Genomic DNA, 17,139 nt, shown 5'->3' with positions numbered 1-17,139 from the left:
ATGGTTCTGACTTAAAATATGTGGACAACTACAAATACCTAGGTGTCTGGTTAGACTGTAAACTCTCCTTCCAGACTCACATTTAGCATCTCCAAACCAAATTGAAATCTAGAATCGGCTTCCTATTTCGCAACAAATCATCCTTCACTCATGCTTCCAAACATACCCTCGTAAAACTGACTATCCTGCCGGTCCTTGACTTCGGCGATGTCATTTACAAAATAGCCTCCAACACTCTAATCAGCAAATTGGATGCAGTCTATTACAGCGCCATTCATTTTGTCACCAAAGCCCCATATACCACACCACTGAGACCTGTATGTCCTCGTTGGCTGGCGCTCGCTTTATATTCATCGCCATGGCAACTGTGTCCTGTTTGTGTTTGGTGGGACGTTGATGGAATATTCTCCTAACCGTTAGAAAACTGGGCTCTAGGTCTAAGTTTTTGCTAGGTAAAGCCCCGCCTTATCTCAGCTCACTGGTCTCCATAGCAGCACCCACCCGTAGCACGTGCTCCAGCAGGTATATTTCACTGGTCACCCCAAAGCCAATTCCTCCTTCGGCCACCTTTCCTTCCAGTTCTCTGTTGCGAATGACTGGAACGAACTTCAAAAATCACTGAAGCTGGAGACTCATATCTCCCTCACTAGCTTTAAGCACCAGCTGTCAGAGCAGCTCACAGATCACGGCACCTGTACATAGCCCGTCTGTAAATAGCCCAACTACCTCATCCCCATGCTGTTATTTTATTAATTTTGCTCCTTTGCACCCAAGTACAGTGGGGCAAAACAGTATTTAGTCAGCCACCAATTGTGCAAGTTCTCCCACTTAAAAAGATGAGAGGCCTGTAATTTTCATCATAGGTACACTTCAACTATGACGGACAAAATGAGGGAACAAATCCAGAACATCACATTGTAGGATTTTTTATGAAGTTATTTGCAAATGATACTTTCTTGTCCCACTGTATATCTGCTTGCACACTCATCTTCTGCACATCTATCACTCCAGTGTTCAATTGCTATATTTGAATTATTTCACCACTATGGCCTATTTATTGCCTTACCTCCCATATCCTACCTCATTTGCACACTGTGTATATATACTTTTTCTATTGTATTTTTGACTGTTTGTTTATTCCATGTGTAACTGTGTATTACTGCTTTGCTTTATCTATGCCAGGTCGCAGTTGTAAATGAGAACTTGTTCTCAACTAGACGACCTGGTTAAATAAAGGTTTAATACAATTTGAAGATGTTGGCTAGAGCTACCTTGCCCTATAAATAACACTCACAAAATTTGAGTTTGCTATTTACAAGAAGCATTGCCTGATGTGAACCAAAGTGCACATTTGTTGTTGATAACTGGGCAAATAACTCACTAGCAATAATTGGACATTTTTGGTCAGCAATGAAATGTAATGGTGTGTGCATCACCTGCGTGTGGGCCCTTGCTAGAGGAGAGACATTTGCGCACCAGGTAAAATAAACAGCCAATACAAAACATATTGGCTGGTTATCTAGCTAGTTAACAATTTAGCTATTAGCGTGCTTTAATGTCACGTCCGATGTCCTGAACTGCATTTTGGCAAATTACCCATACGCAGTTAATACAGATGCACAGTTTGTAAAACCAATGCTGCATACTCGGGGGCGGCAAGGTAGCCTAGTGGTTAGAGTGTTGGACTAGTAACCGGAATGTTGCAAGTTCAAATCCCCGAGCTGACAAGGTACAAATATGTCGTTCTGCCCCTGAACAGTGACTTGCCTAGTTAAATAAAGGTAAAATAAAACTCCAGTTGTAAAACCGTCTCTCAAGCGCTCAAAATTCTCTGCTATTCAATACTGGCCTAATTGAGTTACATTTTTTTTTTTTTTTAATCTTAGACTTGTCTAATTGAAAAGCAACTCCTATACTGTCTAGATTTCCCCTGAACACAGAATATTTTTACAAATAGATATACATTATATAAACACCGTAGCCATTTGATCCCTAGTTCATTGAATGAGGGAATTATTTAATACACTTTTCCATGGCAAAAATTAAAACACGGGAGTGCTAGTGAGCAAGCCATGGGGTAGTTCACATTTTTCTGAGCTCCTGCTGAAATTGCATTTATTTAATACTTTCTTTGCGCTTTCACCCAAAAACTAGGAATCACAGCCTTTGAATGACATGCTTTGCTTTGTTAAACTTTTGCAGGTATTGCACCATTTACGCATTAAAATAAAAAGTTTAAGTTCAGCAGAGAACTGACAAAAGACCACACTCTGCTCAAGTTCTTTAACAAGTGGAAGCAGCGGCTCCTCCCCTCCGCTCAGCGGATTTGCAGGCCGAGATTTTTGCTGCCCTCAGAGCGGGCATTTCTTCTATGTTCAAGGAGGCGCTCAGTGACAATTTACATTTTATTAAGTCTGAGTTACAAGCAGTCAAGAATGAACTCGCAAGCATCCAGCAATGTTTTGTACTGAACTGGATATATATATATATATATACTTCACACTTTCAGCAGGGCTCTCTATTCGATACGTTTAGTGTTCCCTACTTCAAGCACATTGTTTGGATATCTTTGCGTGGGGATTATCGGTTACTTTGTTCTATTAGGTGACACGGGTGGGTTTTCTTTTTCATACCAGACTTGAGTATTGTTTCTTTATTCTGCAACTTTTTTGTGTGCTGTTTTTGGCATTTCTTTTAATTGATTAGTTATTGTAATCTGACATCTCCCTTTCCCACCTGACTTTATATGGCTAGGCCTAATATCATGAGAGGAACAGCTGGTTGCGCAGTCACTTTGCTAGCTGGAATGTTAAATCTTTAAGTCACACAGTAAAACGTAAAAGGCTTCTTTCTCATTTAAATCACCTTAAAGTAGATATTGCCTTTAGGAGACACAGCTCCGGATTTTCGACCACTCTCGTTTAAAAGGATTTATCGGTCAATCATCATTTTAAAACTAGAGAAGCAGCCTTTTTAATTAGTAAAAACATACCATTCGCAATGTCAAGTGTAGAGGCAGACTCAGCAGGCAGTTTCATTATTGTGGTAGGAAGACTGTTGGCTAACATTTATGCACCAAATTGGTTTTTTTCCTTTTTTTTTCTTAACAGTTAAGACCTTCTCACGTATAGACTACTTTTTCCTAGACAATGGATTTCTGCCACTTCTCATGGAGTGTGATTTACCAAGCTATAGTCATTTAAGATCATTCTCCGCTTAAAATGAAACTGCTTATACCAAATACACAGCCTATAATTATCGCCCTTGGTGGCATTACTCCTTTTAGAAGAAACCTTTGCTTTTATCTCAAATTGAGCTATTTCTCGAGCTTAATCAAACCCCTGGAATGTCTCCTACAACAGTATGTGAACCAATGAAGGCTTATCTAAGGGGCCAAATTATTTTGTACAGCGCAAGATTAAGGAAGTGCAATATTCAGCGCCTAGGGGAACTTGAAAATAAAAATGTGGATATGGCATATTCATCCGCAGATTTACTAAAACGACGTTAGACACTAAAGACAGTTTGATCTTTCAAATCGACAAGCCAAAAATGTAATTAGTAAATCTCATTACAAAAATGATGAACATGGAGAGAAATCAGGGAAAATGCTAGCACACCAACTGCTTTAGACAACCGCAAATCAAATCATACCTGAGAACTGATGAGCTGGTTAACAAATGTATTGATTATTTAGAAGTCAATTCATGATTTTATAACTTTTACTCAAAATTATACACTTTGAAATCCGCTGGTAATGCTACCTTACTTGACACCTTTGAGAACTTCGATATGACTACAGTTGAACCTGGTTGCTGCTTAATTAGAAGAATAGTTCTTTGTTGAAGATATTGTGTTGGCAATTAAATGTATGCAGTGTGGTAAATCCCCTGGACTTGACGGATTTTTTCAACTCTCTCTCCTTGCTTTCTGTATTTGAGAAATCATTCTCCTCAAACTTTCTACCCTCAACAATGAGACAAGCATGTATTTCACTTATTCTGAGAAAGGGGAAAAATCCCTGTGGTTCATATAGGCCAATTTCTTAACTGAGTTGCGACGTAAAGATACTTTCTAAGATGATTGCCTGCCATTTTGGGTCAGCCCTTCCCTCCATTATCTCAACAGATTTGAACAGGTTCCATTAAAAATTGTCATTCTGTTTTCAACATCTGTCTTTTTGTAATGTACTTCATAATCCCTCTTCATCTGACACTCCAGAGATATTATCACTTGATGCTGAGAAGGTGTTTGTTTGATCAGGTGGAGTGGGCTTATCTAATTTATACTCTAAAACATTTGGGATTCGGTCCCAATTTTATGTCCTGGATCAAAGTCCTTTATTCCTCCTCTATGGCTGCAGTGTGCACGCACACATAACCTTTCATCCTATTTCCAACTTCAACGTGGGACAAGGCCGGGTATTCCTCTATCCCCTCAGCTGTTTTCCATTGTAATTTTGCCTTTAGCCATAGCAATATGTAATACCACTATCAAAGATATTCGAAGAGGGGGCTTAGAGCATAAAGTTTCACTCTATGCGGATGACATGCTATTATGTCCGACCCTTTAACTGGTCTTCAAAAGATCCAGGTTCTATTAAAGACATTTGGTAAAATATCTGGGTGTAAGATTTATTTACAAAAAAAGAGAATTGATGCTTATTAATCCTTGTGCAACCTTATTTTAGTCATGTGCCCTTCAGTGACTACACAAATATTTGGGTCCCTTTTATACTCCGTCTGAAACAGGATCTTGAACGCTGGGATTTACTTTGCCTTTCTTTGAGCGGAAGAATCAACACTTAATGAATGTATTACTTAAGTTTTTATACATTACAATGTATTCCTATCTTTCTGACTATCTTTTATCTCATAGGTAAAAACCGATCTCCGTTTATCTGGGACAAGAAAAAGCCTCGGATAAATAAGAGCTTATTGCAGATATCTCGTCCCCAGGGTGGTCTAGCACTGCCGAACTTTCACTATTATTACTGGGCAGCTATTATACTCATTCTATATTAGATGGCAGAAATCCCTGTGTTACAGGCCTGAAATGGTTGACCTTGGAGCTCTCATCCTGTGGCCCCTCCTACTTAGCTGCCTTGTTCAAGTCAACTTGCATTACCTGAGCCTTATTCCAAATACACTAAAAACCCTATTGTAAAACACTCGTAAAAATCTGGAAACAGTTTGGTCGATCGCTTTGTCTCGGTGAATTTAACTTCTGCCCCATTATTAGAGAACCATACCTTCTCTCCATTATTAGAACGGGCGTTTCATATCTGGTCTGGAAAAGGGATCTCATCAATGAACGACTTGTACATTTTGATATGGATTTTGCATACTTTGAACTTTTCTTTAGTTACCTGCAATTGCGTAGTTTTGTATCTTCATACTCTAGTCACTTCCCATCACGCCTACGTACCTCCCTTCTAGATTCATTTTTTTTTTACAGTGAACCCTTATATCAAATGTGACATAAGCTTGATCTATACAAAAAAATATATGCAACAATAGATGCAACAATTTCAATGATTTTACTGACAAAGCTCATTATAAGGAAATTGGTCAATTTAAATTAAGTCATTAGGCCCAAATCTAGGGATTTTACATGACTAGGAATACTTCCCTTTCCCACCTGGACATTTTTATTTATTTCACCTTTATCAGGTAGGCAAATTGAGAACAAGTTCTCATTTACAATTGCGACCTGGCCAAGATAAAGCAAAGCAGTTCGACACATACAACAACACAGAGTTACACATGGAGTAAAACAAACATACAGTCAATAATACAGTAGAACCAAGTCTATGACGTGAACTAATGAGGTGAGATAAGGGGGAAAAAGGCCATGGAGGCAAAGTAAATAGAATCATAAAACACGGGACGAGATGTTAAAAACTGTCCATTGTGCCAATAGATGGAATGCACTCGCATGAGATTTGCCGTGATGTTGACAGAGTGGCATGGGAGGTTTATTTCTTAGACTGGGGTAAGATGTCAATTTTTGGGACACATCCTCAGTAGTGTGCCTTCGAATCAGTGGGTGTTTCGGCCTTTAATCACTAAACACCCTCATCAAAGGTGGCCAGCTAAAGGGTGATCAAGCCTTAGCTTGTGTCCCATGCCCAATTAAGATGTCCCACAGGACTGTGCAAGGCAGGGGCGTCCTCTTCTCTGAGCCAGCCATACAGCTGACCGCATACCTCATATGCCCTCCTCAAGTTGGAGGGATCTGAATTGAGTTCTCAGGTGGGGGTGAGGGGTCATGAAGTTATAGCCCAGCAAGGGTCCTTCCGTTTGATCCAGATCCACTGGCTACCTCTTTCAGCTGCTTGAGAAACTGCTCTGACGGTCTGCCGCAGAGCCTGTCCATGGATTCCAAGTTCTTTCAGCAACCTGATGATGGAAGAAGCCACGAATCCTCTGCATCCCACTTCAACTGGCCAGACTTTTGCATTCCAGCCACGCTGAGTTGCGTCTGCTGCCAACTCTGTGTAACGCAGTTTCTTACGTTCGTAGGCCTCTTCAACAGAGTTTTCCCACGGGACTGTGAGCTCTATGATGTACACAGCCTTTCGTGAAGGGGACCAGAGTACCATGTCTGGCCTAAGGTTGGTAGAAGCAATCTCAGGTGGAAAAATGAGTTGCTGGCCAATATCGACAAGCATCTTCCAGTCCCGGGCCATAGCTAGGTGTCCAGTTTCTGGCTTTGTAGGAAGATACTTGGGCCTTTTCTGTCCCTCCCGGATGAATGTTGTTGTTTTGACGGGATTGCTTGTTTTTGGAGGTAATGAATTGGTTGCACTCCTCTTGGTCTCAAGTGCTGCAGCCAGGCTCTTGAGGACCTGATTGTGCCTCCAGGTGTAGCGGCCTTGTGAGAGGCTGGTCTTGCAACCTGTCATTATATGCCTGAGAGTCGCTGGAGCTGGGCAGAGGGGCAGGTCGAGTCCTCGCCATACCATTGATGTAGATTTTTTGGTGATGGAAGCACATCATAAACAGCTCTTATGATGAAGCTGATGTTGCTTGCCTCCATTTGCCAAAGCTCACTCCAGTTGATCTTTCTCCTCTCCAGGCCTTCCCACCGCGTCCATTGCCCTTGTTTAGCAAGAGAGACAGCCTTTGCACTTCTTGCAGTCTCCTCCTGTCTTCGCACCTCCTCGACCACCAGCTTCCTGCGTTCAGATGTTGTTGCCTTATGGAACGTTGGTTTGCTTGCTGCCAGGCCAAAGCCTCCTCTTCCATGCTGGATATTCCCCACAATGTCTTGGTGTCTCAGGGCTGATGTTGCTTGCTGCACAGCATTGGATGATGTCCATTTCCGTCCAGTTTGTAGGGGAGGTGCAGCCTTGCTAATGGTCTGGTCTTTGGAGTCCTTCAATGTCATCTGAAGTCTTACTTTAGAGCACTTGTACTCCTCCGTTAGACTTGTAAGAGGTAGTTCAAGGACCCCTTTGCCATAGAGGCCGATGTTACTCAGGCATCGTGGGACACCCAGCCATTTCTTCACGTATGAGGTAATGGTTCGCTCCATCTTCTCCACTGTTGTTATTGGGACCTCATAGACGGTGAGTGGCCACATTACCCGGGGAGAAGTCCAAACTGTAGGCACCAGAGCTTGAGCCTCCCAGGCAGTAGGGTCTTGTTGATGTTCTCAAGACCGTCGGCGATGTCCTGCCTTACTTGCTGCACTTGATCTTTATCCCGGAGGCTTTCGTTGTACCATCTACCCAGGCTCTTGATGGGTTGCTCAGACACCGTTGGTATCGGGTCATCTCCAATGCAGAACCTCACATCTTTAAGCTGTCCCTTGACTATGGAGATGCTTCGAGATTTGCTTGGCTTGATTTTCATCCGTGCCCACTTGATGTTATCCTGCAGTTTTGCAAGTAGCCGCCTGGTGCATGCTGCAGTGGTGGTCAGTGTAGTCATGTCATCCATGTATGCTCGGATAGGTGGGAGACGGAGCCCTTCCTTAGTTCTCTCACCACCGACCACCCATCTCGATGCCCTGATGATGACTTCCATGGCCATAGTGAAGGCCAGAGGAGAAATTGTACAGCCTGCCATTATGCCTACTTCCAAGCGCTGCCATGTTGTTGTGAAGTCAGGTGTTGTGAAACACAATTGCAGGTCTTGGAAATAGGCCTTTACCAGTGTAGTGATGGGTTCTGGTACGTGGAAAATGTTGAAGGATTCCCAGAGGAGTTCATGGGGAACTGAGCCAAAGGCATTGGCCAAGTCGAGGAAGATGACATAGAGGTCTCTCTTGTCCTTCTTAGCTGTTTGGATCTGGTGCCAAATCATACTAGTATGTTCCAGGCAACCAGAGAAACCAGGAATGCCTGCTTTCTGTACAGATGTATCAATGTACTTGTTCCTTTCCAGATAAGTGGACAGCCTCTGTGCTATTATACTGAAAAAGATCTTCCCTTCGACGTTGAGAAGGGAGATTGGTCGGAATTGAAGTAAAACACTGGCATGGTAGATTTGCAGTGGAAGAATGTGCAACGTAGAAATAAAAATAATGGGGTGCAAAATAAAATAAATACAGTAGGGAAATAGGTAGTTTGGGCTAAATTATAGGTGGGCTGTGTACAGGTGCAGTGAGCTGATCTGACAGCTGGTGCTTAAAGCTAGTGAGGGAGGTAAGTGTTTCCAGTTTCAGAGATTTTTGTAGTTCGTTCCAGTCATTGGCAGCAGAGAACTGGAAGGTGAGGTGGCCAAAGGAAGAATTGGTTTTGGGGGAGACCAGAGATATACCTGCTGGAGCGCGTGCTACAGGTGGGTGATGCTATGGTGACCAGCGAGCTGAGATAAGGGGGGACTTCACCTAGTAGAGTCTTGTAGATGACATGGAGCCAGTGGGTTTGGCGACGAGTATGAAGCGAGGGCCAGCCAACGAGAGCGTACAGGTCGCAATGGTGGGTAGTATATGGGGCTTTGGTGACAAAATGGATGGCACTGTGATAGACTGCATCCAATTTGTTGAGTAGGGTATTGGAGGCTATTTTGTAAATGACATCGCTGAAGTCGAGGATTGGTAGGATGGTCAGTTTTACGAGGGTATGTTTGGCAGCATGAGTGAAGGATGCTTTGTTGCGAAAGCCAATTCTAGATTTAACTTTGGATTGGAGATGTTTGATGTGGGTCTGGAAGGAGAGTTTACAGTCTAACCAGACACCTAGGTATTTGTAGTTGTCCACGTATTCGAAGTCAGAGCCGTCCAGAGTAGTGATGTTGGACAGGCGGGCAGGTGCAGGCAGCGATCGGTTGAAGAGCATGCATTTAGTTTTATTTGTATTTAAGAGCATTTGGAGACCACAGAAGGAGAGTTGAATGGCATTGAAGCTTGCCTGGAGGGTTGTCAACACTGTGTCCAAAGAAGGGCCAGACATAAGGAACACCTATGTGAGTGCTGTTTGACTACAGCTGGTACCTACAGTACCAGACAAAAGTTTGGACACAGGTTTTTCTTTTGACTATTTTCTGCATTGTAGAATAATAATATAGACAAACTATGAAATAACACATGGAGTAATGCATGTAGTAACCTGGTATATTTGTTTACCAATAGATGGCGGTACTGACTCAAGACGGGGGTTTGCGTTCCGCTAGCCGTTTCCTATGTCTGCCTATATAACTGTGATTTAAGAAAGCTTCAGGTAGCTTAAGCCAGGTACATTAGAGCATGTTATTCTAAGTTCCAATTAAATAAATAAAAAAACGTACTTGCCTGTCATGAGTCATCAATCTAAGAAGTCTCTTAGGATACTACAATGTCGTGATCAAAAGTGTTAAACAAATCAATGTATTTGAGATTCTTCAAAGTAGCCTCCCTTTGCCTTGATGATAGCTTTGCACACTCTTGGGATTCTCTCAACCAGATTTATGCGCTAGTTACCTGGAATGCATTTAAATTAATAGGTGTACCTTAAGTTAATTTGTGGAATTTCTTTCCTCAATGTGTTTGAGTCAGTCAGTTTTGTGACAAGGTAGGAGTGGTATACAGAAGACAGCCCTATTTGTTAAAAGACCAAGTCCATATTATGGCAAGAACAGCTCAAATAATAAGAAAAATGACAGCCCATTACTTTAAGACATGAAGGTCAGTCGATACGGACCCCCCCCCCCCCCTCTCTGCTACTCACTGTTCATTATCTATGCATAGTCCCTTTACCCCTACCTATATATACAAATTACCTCAACTAACCTGTACATTGACTCTACCTGTTCCCCCTGTACATATCCCCTGTACTTTTTAAAAACTTTAGTTTATTTAGTAAATGTGTTTTCTTACCGTCCCACATATCCCAGAGAGGTTAACGTCCCACTTGGCCTAAAGCCAGAGAAAATGCAGAGCGTCAAATTCAAATAAATTCCTATAAAAATCAAATGTTCATGAAATCACACATGTAAGATACCAAATTAAAGCTACATGTGTTGTGTATCCAGCCAACATGTCAGATTTCAAAAAGGCTTTTTGGCGAAAGCAAACAGTGCTATTAGGCCAAGTGGATAGCACCTCCGTAAACAAAAGAGCGAGAACATATTTCAACCCTGCAGGTGCGACACAAAACGCAGAAATAAAATTATAAATCATGCCTTACCTTTGACGGGCTTCTTCTGTTGGCACTCCAATATGTCCCATAAACATAACAAATAGTCCTGTTTGATGAATGCTGTCCATATATATCCAAAATGTCAATTTATTTGGCACGTTTAATCCAGAAAAACACAGGTTCCAACTTGCGCAACGTGACTACAAAATATATCAAAAGTTAAATGTAAACTTTGCCAAAACATTTCAAACAACTTTTGTAATACAACTTTAGGTATTTGTTAACATAAATAATCAATAAAATTCAAGACTAAGGTAGGTGTTCAATACAGAAAGAAAACAAACTGATGCTAGCTTTCTGGTCATGCACCTCTATCAAACAGTACACATGAAGTGACCCTCGTTTTGAACAGGGCTACTTCTTCATTACACAGGAAAAACCTCAACCAATTTCTAAAGACTGGTGACATCCAGTGGAAGTGGTAGGAACTGCAAGCAAGTCCCTTAGAAATCTGGATTCCCAATGAAAACCCATTGAAAAGAGTGACCTCCAAAAAAGGAAATCTGACTGGTTTGTCCTCTGGGTTTTGCCTGCAACATAAGTTCTGTTATACTCACAGACATGATTCAAACAGTTTTAGAAACTTCAGTGTTTTCTATCCAAATCTACTAATAATATGCATATCTTATCTTCTGGGGATGAGTAGCAGGCAGTTGAATTTGGGCATGCTTTTCATCCAAAATTCCAAATGCTGCCCCCTATCCTAGAGAAGTTAATCAACAATGCAGTTGAAGGAAGAGTTGGAGGCTTGGAAGTAAGCATTTCAAGTGTTAGGTTCTGATTCTTAGTGTCAGTTTTTTTACGAAAAAGCTTTTTATGAAAGCTTAACCAAGTTTATTCATCCCAGAGGATCAATACAGCTACATTAGACAAACCCATTTAAACACAAGCACTGATATTTAACCCTTCCTCCTAGACTGAGTCTCCTACACATCTGAACAAACATTGTATCTTTACTGCTAGGCAGGATAAACTTTTATGGTCTGTATCCCCTGAGCTGATCTCAGCCCCCCCCCATCACTAATCCAATGTTCTCTCCACTTATCAATGCCTGCCACATGATCGCTTCCCTGCACTCAATATTTCAATAGGACACCTGATATAATGTAAGCGTTATACATTAACCTCTCTCCCTCAGTGACATGAATAAGTATATTTCATATTCTCAGAAACCAACACAGGGTAAGTTGTATTTGGCGCATGTGACAAATGAAATTAGACTTTGAATACAGATATGCATCGGTTGGTCACAGATGCTTTGAAACAATTATTATTATTATTTTTTAAAGTAGGGTCGTGGATCAGAGAACCAGTCAGTATCTGGCATGACCACCATTTGCCTCATGCAGCCTGCCACAATCGATAACATGCAATGGCATTTCTTTGTCTGCCCATACCATAACCCCACCATGGGGCATTCTGTTCACAACGTTGACATCAGCAAACCACTCACCCACACAACGCCATACATGTGGTCTGCTGTTGTGAGGCTTATTGGATGTACTGACAATTTCTCTAAAATGATGCTGGAGGTGGGATATGGTATTGAAATTAACAATAAATTCTCTGGCAACGGACGGCTCTGGTGGACATTCCTGCAGTCAGCATGCCAATTTCATGCTCCCTCAACTTGAGATGTGTTGTGTGACAAAACTGCACATTTTAGTGGCATTTTATTGTTCCCAGCAAGAGGTTTACCTGAGTAATGATCATGCTGTTTAATCAGCTTCTTGATATGCCACACCTGTCAGGTGGATGGATTATCTTGGCAAAAAGTAAATGCTCACTAACAGGAATGTAAATAAATTTGTGCACAATTTGAAATATGCCTTTTCTATGTATGGAACATTTCTGGGATCTTTTCGTTCAGCTCATGAAACACTTTACATGTTGAGATTTTTGTATTGTATAAATAAATACCTATAAATTTACATGTATTGTCATTGTTTTCCAGCTGGCTAGCATGAGGCAGTTCAGTCTTCAGAGGCAATTATTTTGCTGGAATCTGTGCAGTTTCTTACTTTCAATAGAGTAACACAGTTTTTCCATTTTAAAAAAAGCTTGTCTTTCTGGTGCTCCTAAATTGTGTGCTGCTTACATTTCTTAGTTTTTTCCCCTCAAATTTAAGAAACAAGCTTCTGGTGTATCTTTTTTGTAGATCTGTTTTTAAGCGCAATAGATACAGATGTTATTTTTATTCCAGCTATTATAATAACAAATATCAACAGATATACACTGCTCAACAAAAATAAAGGGAACACTTAAACAACACAATGTAACTCTAAGTCAATCACACTTCTGTGAAATCAAACTGTCCACTTAGGAAGCAACACTGATTGACAATAAATTTCACATGCTGTTGTGCAAATAGAATAGACAACAGGTGGAAATTATAGGCAATTAGCAAGACACCCCCAATAAAGGAGTGGTTCTGCAGGTGGTGACCACAGACCACTTCTCAGTTCCTATGCTTCCTGGCTGATGTTTTGGTCACTTTTGAATGCTGGCGGTGCTTTCACTCTAGTGGTAGCATGAGACTGAGTCTACAACCCACACAAGTGGCTCAGGTAGTGCAGCTCATCCAGGATCGGACATCAATGCGAGCTGTTGCAAGAAGGTTTGCTGTGTCTGTCAGCGTAGTGTCCAGAGCATGGAGCCACTACCAGGAGACAGGCCAGTACATCAGGAGATGTGGAGGAGGCCGTAGGAGGGCAACAACCCAGCAGCAGGACCGCTACCTCCGCCTTTGTGCAAGGATGAGCAGGAGGAGCACTGCCAGAGCCCTGCAAAATGACCTCCAACAGGCCACAAATGTGCATGTGTCTGCTCAAACGGTCAGACTCCATGAGGGTGGAATGAGGGCATGACATCCACAGGTGGGGGTTGTGCTTACAGCCCAACACCGTGCAGGACGTTTGGCATTTGCCAGAGAACACAAAGCTTGGCAAATTCGCCACTGGCTCTTCACAGATGAAAGCAGGTTCATACTGAGCACATGTGACAGTCTGGAGACGCCGTGGAGAACGTTCTGCTGCCTGCAACATCCTCCAGCATGACCGGTTTGGCGGTGGGTAAGTCATGGTGTGGGGTGGCATTTCTTTGGGGGGGCCGCAAAGCCCTCCATGTGCTCGCCAGAGGTAGCCTGACTGCCATTAGGTACCGAGATGAGATCCTCAGACCCCTTGAGACCATATGCTGGTGCGGTTGGCCCTGGGTTCCTCCTAATGCAAGACAATGCTTGACCTCATGTTGCTGGAGTGTCAGCAGTTCCTGCAAGAGGAAGGCATATAGTATTCTTATCGGAAGACTCAGTAGCCTTGGTTTTTCTGATGACTGCCTTGCCTGGTTCACCAACTACTTTGCAGACAGAGCAGCTAACCAGTCGCTGTACATAGTCTATCGGTAAATAGCCCACCCATTTCTACCTAACTCATCCCCATACTGTATTTATTTACTTTTCTGCTCTTTTGCACACTAATATCTCTCCCAGTACATGACCATCTGATCATTTATCACTCCAGTGTTAATCTGCAAAATTGTAATTATTCGCCTACCTCCTCATGCCTTTTGCACACAATGTATATAGACTCCTTTTTTTTCTACTGTGTTATTGACTTGTTAATTGTTTACTCCATGTGTAACTCTGTTGTCTGTTCACACTGCTATGCTTTATCTTGGCCCGGTCGTAGTTGCAAATGAGAACTTGTTCTCAACTAGCCTACCTGGTTAAATAAAGGTGAAATAAAAAAATGATGCTATGGACTGGCCCGCCCGTTCCCCAGACCTGAATCCAATTGAGCACATATGGGACATCATGTCTCGCTCCATCCACCATTTGTGACTCCAAATCCAGATTTCCATTGATAATTTTTGTGTGATTTTGTTATCAGCACATTCAACTATGTAAAGAAAAAAGTATTTAAGAATATTTCATTCATTCAGATATAGGATGTGTTAATTTAGTGTTCCCTTTATTTTTTCGAGCACTGTATATCTGCCGGTGAATATTTCCACTCTAAAATCGGTATCGGATCCAAAAATGCCTTATCGTTCGGGCTCTACTAACGTTTGCTGCATAAACACATTCATTTTCCATTCTAAATAAAAAATCTGCAGCTGATGAAGCTCATGAGTTGGAGCTGATGTACACACTCAACACATGATGTATAGGCATCAGATTATGGGGGGCCAATGTTTCCTATGTTTTTGTTGTCACCTCCGCTTTGGTTATGAAATGACCATCACCCACTAATTGTAATCTTTGCAGATTTAAGTTTTTGAGCTAGTAATGTCTCTATTTTTATAATTTACAAATTGGCTATGATATTACCAGTCGTGGACTTACCATTAGGTAAGGAGAGGCAATTGCCCCAGGCCTCACACCAACAAGGGGCCTTGTGAGCAGGGCATAATTTACAAAAATAATTCTAGTTATCATAAATATACCCCCTCCATCCACTCTGCGCCCGCGTTGCGTACACATTGTTGACAAAGGCATCCAAAAAAGTTAATTAATCCATACAGCCGACTACTATTCTAGAAAATATTATTCATTTATTTTCATATTAATGTAATCAACGTTTTTCCTCAATATTAACTGTCATTACTCACCCACAGACTGGTTCATAATAATGGTCCATTCCACCCTGACAGAGTTGGCATTCATTGTTTTTCATTCAACATGATTGGAAACGTGACTTTCATTTAAAATAAGCTGCAATAATGAGGTTCTTTCAGAGTGGGGCAGAGAAAATAAAGATTTAGTTGAACAAAGATGACCTATTTACTTTCCACACATACAGTTGAAGCCGGAGGCTTACATACACTTAGGTTGGAGTCATTAAAACTTGTTTTTCAACCACTCTACACATTTGTTAAACTATAGTTTTGGCAAGTCAGTTAGGACATCTACTTTGTGCATGACATGTTTTCCAACAATTGTTTACAGACAGATTATTTAACTTATTCACTATCACAATTCCAGTGGGTCAGAAGTGTACATACACTAAGTTGACTGTGCCTTTAAACAACTTGGAAAATTCCAGAAAATGATGTCATGGATTTAGAAGCTTCTGATAGGCTAATTGACATAATTTGAGTCAATTGGAGGTGTACCTGTGGATTCAAGGCCTACATTCAAACTCTGTGCCGCTTTGCTTGACATTATGGAAAAATCAAAAGAAATTCGCCAAGACCTCAAAGAAAATTGTAGACCTCCAAGTCTGGTTCAGCCTTGGGAGCAATTTCCAAACGCCTGAAGTTACCACGTTCATTTGTACAAACAATAGTACGCAAGTATAAACACCATGGGATACCGCTTGGGAAGAGGACGCATTCTGTCTCCTAGAGATGAATTTACTTTGGTGCAAAAAGTGCAAATCAATCCCCAGAACAACAGCAAAGGACTTTGTGAAGATGCTGGAGGAAACGGGTACAAAGTATCTATATCCACAGTAAAACGAGTCCTATATCGACATAATCTGAAAGGCCGCTCAGCAAGGAAGAAGCCACTGCTTCAAAACCGCCTGACTACGGTTTGCAACTGCACACGGGACCAAGATCATACTTTTTAGAGAAATGTCCTCTGGTCTGATGAAACAAAAAAATTACTTTTTGGCCATAATGACCATTGTTATGTTTGAAGGAAAAAGGGGGAGGCTTGCAAGCCAAAGAACACCATCACAACCGTGAAGCACAGGTGCTTTGCTGCAGGAGGTACTGGTGCACTTCACAAAATATATGGCATCATGCGGTAGGCAGATTATGTTTAAGCAACATCTCAAGACATCAGTCAGGAAGTTAAAGCTTGGTCAAAAATGGGTCTTCCATGGACCCCAAGCATACTTCCAAAGTTGTTGCAAAATGGCAACAACGTCAAGGTATTGGAGTGGCCATCACAAAGCCCTGACCTGAACATTTTCTATATTTGGGCAGAACTGAAAAGTGTGTGTGAGCAAGGAGGCCTACTACAAACCTAACTCTCAAACCTAGCTCTGTCGGAAGGAATGGGCCAAAATTCACCCAACTTGTGGAAGGCTACCCGAAACGTTTGACCCAAGTTAAAGAACTTAAAGGCAATGCTACCAACTACTAATTGAGTGTATGTAAACGTCTGACCCACGGGGAATATGATGAAATAAATAAAAGCTCAAATAAATCACTCTATTATTCTGACATTTCACATTCTTAAAATAAAGTGGTGATCCTAACTGACCTAAAACAGGGAATTTTTACTAGGATTAAATGTCAGGAATTGTGAAATTGAGTTTAATGTATTTGGCTAAGGTATATGTAAACTTCCGACTTCAACTATAGGTGTCAAGCGTTCCACAGGGATGGAACAGGATGGAATACAGTAGTTGACTGCTCACTCCTTTTCCCAGTAACTGTCAATCTTCCCTACATCCAATTAAAAATGACAGTAAATATGATTGATTTCAATAATCTAAGCAATTCCAATCTCATAGAATGTTATGGTTGCTACTTACATTACATGTTTTTTCTATTGATTC

The 17,139-nt window shown here is 41.5% G+C and overlaps 1 protein-coding gene across 4 annotated transcripts in view; it reads left to right on the top strand.

Moving 5' to 3' along the window:
* Positions 1 to 17,139, top strand: part of LOC124008256 (protein MTSS 2-like) — a 130,000-nt gene that overhangs the window by 3,978 nt on the left and 108,883 nt on the right. The gene's annotated exons all lie outside the window — the stretch shown is intronic.

This window comes from Oncorhynchus gorbuscha, linkage group LG21 (assembly GCF_021184085.1).
Source record: "Oncorhynchus gorbuscha isolate QuinsamMale2020 ecotype Even-year linkage group LG21, OgorEven_v1.0, whole genome shotgun sequence".
Lineage (NCBI taxonomy): Eukaryota > Metazoa > Chordata > Actinopteri > Salmoniformes > Salmonidae > Oncorhynchus > Oncorhynchus gorbuscha.
This window is presented reverse-complemented; position numbering and strand designations above follow the sequence as displayed.